The following is a 9,201-nucleotide window of genomic DNA, read 5'->3' on the forward strand; positions in this document are numbered from 1 at the left end:
ATAAATTTATAAAAACAAAAACATCATCTCAGTTCAGTTGCTGCCCAGCTGCCCTTTCTAAAAAAAAAAAAAGGTAGATGTAAACACAGCTGTCTCTCTATTTCTCTACTACCTAAACACATTCATATATATGTGGGGACACATCATATATATGTAAGTGTATGTATATATAATATATATATATATATATATATAAACACACACACACATATATATAGTGTCCTACTAAAGCTAATTCAGCAATGTCATTTTTTTTTTTAAGAAACTTTATTTCCACTAATCTATTTCCATTTTCTGTTTAAGAGTCTGTGGAAGAACAAGCTGAGACCACTCAGTGGTCAGTCCTACCTGTTCAGCGGCCTGAGCAGTGGAAGCTGCAGTCCAGTCCCCAGTGGTGGGCGGAGCGCTGCAGTCTTCAGTAGGGAACCGCTGATTAGGCGCAAAAGGCGCCTGCAGACCCATCTGCAACCTCAGGTCGAGCAGCAGCAAATTCGGGAGCTGGAGCAGTCCATTCGCCCTGAACTTCCTCCTGGGTCACAGCCTTTCCAGCAGCGGCCTTCTTAGCATCTCCGCAGAGTAGAGATCAGGCTGCCCTCCCCCGGGTGCTCACGGGAGCTGGTGCCACGCATGCGCAGAACTTCCTGCAGCCCCCGCCCCGCATCCACCACCGCAGACCCACCTCGGGAGCTCCCTTGTTGTCGCTGGGGATGGCGATGTCCACAAAGCGCAGAGGAGAGACTGTGACACAGTAATGGAAAGCGGGTTAACATAAAACGCCTCCGAGATCAACCTGGATCAGTAATCACTGAAAGTCGTGGCTCTGGGAAGGCGGCCTGGATCTGGTTAGGGAAGTTTCCAGAAGAGAAGTGTCTGGCAATACGAGTGGCTCCTGGCAGCAGCAAACTTCAGCACAGCTCGCTGGCCAATATTCCTAGAGGATATGACACTGACATCAGCCCCGTTTCCAATGGCAACAACGGCGCGAGCCGCCAGGAGAGGCTTCTCCCAGGTTCTCTTTAGGCGTATGAGGTAACGTCATCACTTTTCCTTTTGTAGATGTACTGTTCCAATTGGTAGTCAAGGTTGGTGTCACCTAAGTGGGTTCCTGATCCAAGGAACTGGAGGAAATTCTCCTCCTTCATTTGCAGGCCATCAAGGGCTCCGGACTTTGTGAACGTTTCCCTTTAACCTCTGAGGGGAACCCAGAACAATGCCTTATGGACCCCTCTCTGGGTAATGCAGGAAAGCAGGAATGTCATTTTTAATAAATAAATAAAAGCATTATATTAGCAAATTAAATTGTGGTCAGTTTATATGCAGTGAAAAATTTGAAGAAAATGCATGACATTCTAGATCTGGAAGAAGTCTCAGCTCTTTGCTAACCCTAACAGCTAAAGGTCACAGTTATGAACTGAATTGTGTCCCCTCAAAATTTATATGTTGAAACCCTAACCTCCAATACCTAGAATGTGACTTTATTTGGAAGGAGGGCCTGTAAAGAGGTGATTAAGTTAAAATGAGGCCAATAGGGTGGACCCTAATCTAATCTGACTGCTGTCCTTATAACAAAAAGAGATTTGAACACACAGAGATACCCAGGGCACAAATGCACAGAGGGACAACCATGTGAGGACACAGCAAGAGGGTAACAATCTGCAAGTTAAAGAGAGAGGCTTCAGAAGAAACCAACGCCACTGACACTGTGATCTTGGACTTTCAGCCTAGAACTGTGACACAATACATTTCTGTTGTGTAAGCTACCCAGTCTGTGGTAGTTCATTATAGCAGCTTAGTAAACTAACATAGTCACTCAATCTACTATTTGAATGTATAAACAGAATTAGATATCTTTCAATATTTTTCTAAATATTCTATGAAGAATTTTCTACCCAAAAACTTTAAATACATTTTGGGAAGTCTATCCTTTGTAAAGCCTCACGTTTCCCTAAATTTCCCTCCTACACTTGTGCCCCTGAGCACTCACGTTTAAGGTCCTCTGGCCTTGTGTGTTCGGGATCCGTTTATAAAAGACAGTTCTGAGTATATTCAAAGCATGTTATTACCACAATTCCCCAGGAAAAACACAAGTATTGTTTAAGATTAGAAGTTCTATTATGAAATCAACCTATGTTTAAATAACCTTTTGGTTTTAATTGATGTTTTTAAAAACATGAACAAAATGCAGTGTCAGGGTCAGAGCATTTGCGACTTAATAGCCATGAGAGACTTATGCACTCCTCGGTGTGATTATAAATGCATTGCCCTTTCTACACAAGGATGATGCTATGACCGTACAATCATTATTTAAGCATAAGCTGACAGGAGAAACAACAACAAACACCTTTGTCTCATTTAAAAAGGGAAAAATATATTCATAGTTTTTTTAAAAAAATAGAAGTTGCAAGTACTTGTGTTTACTTATGTAAGTTTGTTGGTTTGTGTCTGTATATTTGTGTTAGCATATTAATTCAATAGATTAAACCATTTATGAACTCTGTGTCCTAGGATAAATTCCTAAATCTAAAACCAAACAAAACAAAAACAAAAAAACCACTGTCCCCTCATCTATAAAATGGGGTAAATAAAACTCTATCTCTAAAAGATTGAGGTGGGAGGATTAAATAAGAAAACATATGCAAAACTCTTGGCAAAGTGGCTAATACATAACAAGAATCAATCAAAAGTTGGCAACTATAAGTTTTTATTACCATAAAGCTCAGATGCTGAATTTCTCAAAGACAGAGACCTCTGCTATCTTAGGGCCAGCATCATGCCCTAGAGAATAGCTTCCCTATGAGTATTGTAGATTGAACTAAATTATTGTCTGTTGGGCTGAACCAAAATATATATTATATTACATTTACACGTCTTATACTTCTGTTACTTTCTAAAAGTATTTTAATATTGCAAAGAAAAAAATTTTATCAAATGTTAAGGCAGTTAACTGGGGAAAATAAACTATTTTAAGAAATCTAAGTTAGTTTGGGCTTGATTCTTATAAACCCAATGCTTTTGAACAATATGTAGTCATTAACCATGTATGATAAGAAGACTTCTGTTTCAAAGAAAATTTAATAATGTTGTTGGTATTCCAATTTGCTTTATTGATCAAAAATTTAATTTTTCCTTTGCTATTTAGAGTTGATTAATTTGATTTCTGATCTTAAAAACTTTAATCTTTTTTTTTTCTGAAAAAAGGCAAAACATTTTGCTAATTTTCAACTTTCAAGGGTCTGCAGTCAGTTCAAGGCTCAAAGCTGATAGTGGCACAAGTCCACTCAATTTAGCAAAAGTGAGTTCTCTGTTCCTCTCTAAATGTTACAGAGAATTCATTACCTTTTTTGCACTTAAAAAGCTGAAACAAAAAGCCACGGATATCAACACATCATGAACTCGTAAGAGGAAAGGCTATCTTGATTGCTGATTTCTTGCTCTTACAATTTACCCTAACAGAGGATTTCTGGAAAGATATACCAGAACCATAGGACAGCGAGACTGTTCGGCGATGGAAGGATCACGGGGACAGAATTCAGGAATCCAGATTCCAGCCCTGATCCTGCTAAATCACACCATTTCTGGTGAATATCACTAAATTTCTCTGGATCTCAGCCTTCTTTTCTGGAAAATAGGAAGTATGATGTGTGTATCCTTCTCCATGAGAATATGATTATGCTTTGAAAAATGGAGAACACGATTTAAATACGGGAAATTTTTGTCTCATATGTTGTCTGCTATGGTATATATTTTTCTCTATGAAAATGAGTATTGAGTAAGCCAATGCCACCGATAGATCTTATGAGAAGTTAACAATGTACTCCGAACATTTACTGCATGCCAATTGTGTACCACTTATTGCCTGGCTACTATGATCTAGGGACTTGAAATGTATCACTGTCTAATCTTTAGAAGGCAACTACTAGGTAGTCATTTTTATTCTGATTTGACAGAGCAAAAACCATCAAGAGCATCAGTCCTGTATGTTTTGTCCACATGTGCAGGAAAAATGTTCTAGATTGGAGCCAGAAAGCATGACTATTCCCATTTTATAGATGGAGCTTCTGAGGCTCAGAGAGGTTGAGTTGCCCAAAGTCAAACAGAAGGTTAGTGACAGATATAGTCTCCAACACTTCTGGGAGATGGGTACTGGGAGCTCCATTTAACCTATGGGGAAACTGAGGCTCAGAGAGGTTTAAGAATCTGCCCTAAATTTCCCAGGCAGAAAGTGCTGAAGCCAGGATTTAATCCCAGGTCTGTTGACTGAAAAGCCAATGTTTATTTCACTACCACACAGTGTAAAAGGAAGCATGTTAGATACACAAAATATACCTCCTCCTTTTATTTAATACACAGTAGTAAAATTAATCATTTTGCATTTTACAACTTCCTTGTTCACTTTTCCCTCCGTCCTTGACTACAAAGCCTCTCTCTGCTCTTCTGCCTGATTTAGCTGGTCTCCAAAATTCAAACCTGTTCTATTTTCTTTTCAGAGAGAAAGGTTTATATAGCATCATACTTTCTTTTCTTCTTGCTAGTTCTGCTTATATTGCTGAGAGTTCAAGGACTGTCTTCCTTAACAATGCCAGATCTTTGATGCATTAGATTTAGGAGAACAGCTTCAGCGTAAGGATGAATTGACAAAAACTCTTTATTGAAGTTCAAATAGGAAAACTTTGTACCACTGCAAAAAATCAAGATTTTAGCTAACCCTCTTTGTTCACAACATCCTATGGTGTTGATATTCTTTAGTGAACCTTCTCCCTAGGAAGCCTTCCTTCTTCAAATACCTTCTTTAGGTTCGCTCTCAGTGCTTTAATACCTTTACTACTTTATTTCTGCTCAGTGCAAACTTTTTGGTTTCTCTTTTCCTAGTTAGCACCATTGGAAACCAGATGAAAGGCAGCTTCTCACTTTGCACTGATAGTTGATCAAGATAAGCCGACAAACACAAAGGTTACAGAGATGATATTGTACAAGCTATATTAAGGTCGGGTAACCAGAAACCCAATAAGGTGGATTAGGGGAAAAATCAGCACAGATAATCTTAAGCTTCCAAAGTTTGCCCTGAAAAGACTCAATGCTAGCCTATTTCCTTTGCTCTACATAAAAGAACATTTCTTTGCTTTTGGAGCTGTTCATTGTCATGAAATCAGTCATTTGAATCAAAATCCTTAAGGACATTTTCCACGCTGAGAGTCCTGCTTTGAAAAGTGTCTAATTATCTTATAGTCCTGATAACTACCCAGCATGCCCTAGACTTGACAAATTATTTTCTGTCATTAGACCCCATGAGAAAACTCTGCAATGTAAATACTGTACTATCAGAAATATTTAAGTCACTTCTTAGCCCATAAATTCTTCTATTAATAAGAAAAAATCATTAAGGGATGCAGTAAAATATCATGGTTAGAAGGATGGGCTTTTAGAGTCATTCAGGTACAGGTTAAATCCAAGATTGGGCACTTTCCATCTGTGTGACCTTGAGTAGTCACTTAACTACCCTGTGGCTGCAGTTTTCTCATCTGTAAAACAGGTGACTGTGCCATGCCCACCTCATAGGTGGATTTGATCATGTTGCTTCTCTTTCTCTAGATAATGACAATGATTAGCATCACCCTATGCATAGATGGTTTACCAAAACCAAACAATACAGTTGTGCTAGGAGTATTGTGAGGATTATTGTATAGATTACTATAAAGGTTAAATAATATTTGCAAAGTACTTATCACTTGATAAGTGTTCCATAAACAATTATGAACAGACCTCAAGCCAGTTCAATATGTAAAAGTCTTAGGTTCTTTATGGTAGATTATGTGGCCACCAGGTCATTTTTGAAAGCAAATCACAGACCCAGTTCTGCAATACATATAGACTAATATATTGATAAATAGACATGAATCAGGTGACACAAAATATTCTTTATAGCTTGATAAAGTCTCAGCTCTTGATACAGTTAAGTGTTCCATTAGCATCTTACATGAAATAGTTTCTCAAAACAAACACATCACTAGAAATCCTCTCACACCGATGGCCGGAACCAGTCTGTTCAGGGCTCAGGTCTTAAAAGCATTATTTCTACTGCTAAAATTCAGGCCTTCTTGAATTATTATACCCTGTTCATGACTGCTTCTAGAACAATTTTAGCCAGTACAGGTATCCTGAAGAGCTTTAATTTTTGCCGATGAGATGGTCTTCTTACATTAATGATGCTGGTCAATAAGCCACCATTTTCACCTCTGAAAAATTATTTGCCATATAGTATGCTGTTTATGAATAATAGGGAACATTCTTATTTCTAACTTATTTCCAAAATCTATGCTGAAATAAGCTAGATTTTGATAGCATAGATATGAATAATAGAAGTGCTTGCATTAGTAACCTCTAGAGCATGGAACTTCTAATTTGAAAGCTAGCTGGACGGCCCTGGACTGAAATTCTTGAATAGAATGTTTCCAGCATCTGGGATGTGCCCTCAGTCAAATAACACACACACAATACCACACTGCATATTTTAAGCAATAATCAATCCAATATAAGCATGTGTTCTTTATAAATGAAAAACAAAACATATATTTAAATCAATGATTATGACAATAATCAGCTCACCTTATTTTTATCTACTGTCTCACCTTGGGTATAGTCTTCAGAATAAGAAAGCTGGTAACGGGGATTTGCCATGGGGGTCTCCATAGTATGGAATGACAGATTTGAATGGAAAAAAAATTTTTCTAAAGGAAGGTGGGTGAGGGTGGCCTCTGTATGTGGCTAAGATGACAATGTCTAGGGCTTACTAGCCATTCTAAGCTTGGATCTCAATTCTGAAAGCCATCTCTTCCTTCAAGGCCTCTTTAGACTAGGTTGAAAACTGGTCAAGATCCCCATAACCTCTGAAGATAGGGTCATTGCAAATAGTTTCTAGCTGAGGGAAAACATAGACAATAAGGTACATTGTTAACAAATGTCTTTTATCCAAACTTGATAAGTGGTCTGATGACGCTGGAGGGAGACACGAAAAATCTGCTACTTGTCCAAGCAAGTTGAATGTCCACTAAAAAAAAAAAGTAACCACAATGCTTATTTCAGACTTTGGAACCCACAATGGTAAAGTTTATCTGTTCCCTAGCTGCCTTAATGTCAAATTCTTTTCACCCACCACCTTGCAGAAGGAAAGAAAGAAGGTTCCAAATACATGACAGCTTCTCTGTTATTTCCTGTTTATAATTTTTAAAGGAAGAGATAACTAGGGGAGTCATATTATATCATTAGAGCTTTACAAAGTACTAGTGCATTTGTCTGTGTCTCTATACTCTTTATTAACTGTGCCATTCAAGAGTTGCATAGAACAAACTTGTCAATTAGGAAATAGGCCATACTCTAGAAACTTCTCATTTAAATGATTCACTAGAGAACACATTTCAAAAGTACAATGTACAAAAGAACACTGCCACAGTTGAAGTCACAAATCTCTTTTAAAATCAGATAAGTGGAGAGGATAACATCACTGACAAAAACATCAACCTAAATTAATTTATCTAATACACATAAAAGTTATGAGACATATATGAAAGTCTTAATATCCAGGAAAATTATGCAAAAACATAGAGTTAAATAATATATTTTTAAATGTCATGGAGAAGAGGGACCTGTAGTAAAACATATAAAATTTGTAACAGTTCATGGTATTTGATTGTCTAATATATATATATAGAGTGAACATTCTCCTATATTCTGGGAATATAGACTATAGAAAAGCATATTCCCAGAATATACATATTATTTAGAAAATCAATTCTACCTTTTTCTCTTGTCTAGAAATTCTCCTCTAAATAATCTTAAAATCACTGTCTTATTAATAATCACTCTTTACTATAAACAAGGGTAGAATATTTACTCTTTGATCTTGATTCCTTGGAAGTAGTGTTTCCGGACTAGCCAGAAAGTGTTTCATAAGTCAATTCTGGAGACAAGTGTTCTACCCCTCATTCAAATAAGCCTGTCTGTAGCATCAATTCTTCATATGTAGATTAACCGTGTAAACCACATTTTATCAAAATTCTCTTCTAGTTTTAAAAGCTACGTGTTTGTGAAATAACTCAGTTTCTGAAATCTTTAAGGATTAGAAAAAGACATAAACAAAAACATTTATATAAGTTAAATGAAATAATTATACTTATTAAAAAATAAATTTGGAGTCAAAAAATACTTGTTAAACTTTTAGTAGCAAAAAAAAACATGAAGACATAGTTAACGTTTACCAAGCCCCCATATGCATATTCTCTCCCTAGAATGTTCCCATCAAATTTCCACAGCTCATTTTGTTCTTTCACTCAGCACATTTTGAGAAGTATCCTTCTCTCCTTCACTGGATGAGGGCTCATGGATTACAAAATAATTTTCCCATTAATTGTAAGCCTAATGAAGTTTGTAAGGAATGAGCAACCACTCTGCTTCAAAGAGGAAGTGTTATTTGAACCAGGATTTGAATGATGAAAAGGAGATCTCAGGCAGAAAATAGAGAACAAGCTACTACTCCGTGCTAAAAGAACAATGTGAACGCAGGAACAAAGGTGTCAAAGAGAAAATGTTGAGAAGTCCAATATGGCTAGTTGGAAGGAAGTGGCTAGTACAGTTGATGAGTCTAGGGAGCTACAAATGTTGTGGCCAAATTGTGGGGAGCTTCGGATTTTATTCTCTAGGTATGGAGAATCAGAATACATTTATAGACAGTGAGGTGCTGTGCCTAGATTTTTATAGATGCTACAGTAATGTTGGCAGTGATGATGAAGTGGATGGGAAGAGTATATTGGTGAAGTGGATGGGACAGGATGACATTTGATGAATATACTGCAATAGTTTAAATGAGATTCATCAGCTCTGAAGTGAGGCAGTGATAACAGAAATGAATGATACATTTTAGAGGAGATTATTGGAAGTAATTTAAAATTATTTGTTATAATTACTGGAAGTATTAAAATATTTGTCAAATGAATTAATTAATGAATAAATAATATGAGTTATTTCTGCAAAGTTGAATTAATAGTTTTAAGTGTACCAGGAAATTCTTTCTCTAAGATCCATTGGATTCCTTTTTACTCAGGTTTCTACTAGAATGTTTAAATAAGTCTATTCCTTTAGAATTTCTTGATAATCTCACTTTTTCAGTAGGTCATGATGTCTAATAACTTCTAGATTATTTGATATCCA

The 9,201-nt window shown here is 36.8% G+C and overlaps 1 pseudogene across 1 annotated transcript; it reads right to left on the reverse strand.

The window, feature by feature from the left end:
* Positions 1–276: 276 nt before the first annotated feature.
* Positions 277–6,687, reverse strand: LOC307193948 (small ribosomal subunit protein uS2-like; annotated as a pseudogene). The gene is made up of 2 exons: positions 6,604–6,687; positions 277–1,166 (listed from the first exon to the last, which is right to left on the reverse strand). The product of its transcript is annotated as a small ribosomal subunit protein uS2-like (transcript).
* Positions 6,688–9,201: the final 2,514 nt, after the last annotated feature.

This window comes from Stenella coeruleoalba, assembly GCF_951394435.1.
Source record: "Stenella coeruleoalba genome assembly, chromosome: 11".
NCBI classification, from domain to species: domain Eukaryota; kingdom Metazoa; phylum Chordata; class Mammalia; order Artiodactyla; family Delphinidae; genus Stenella; species Stenella coeruleoalba.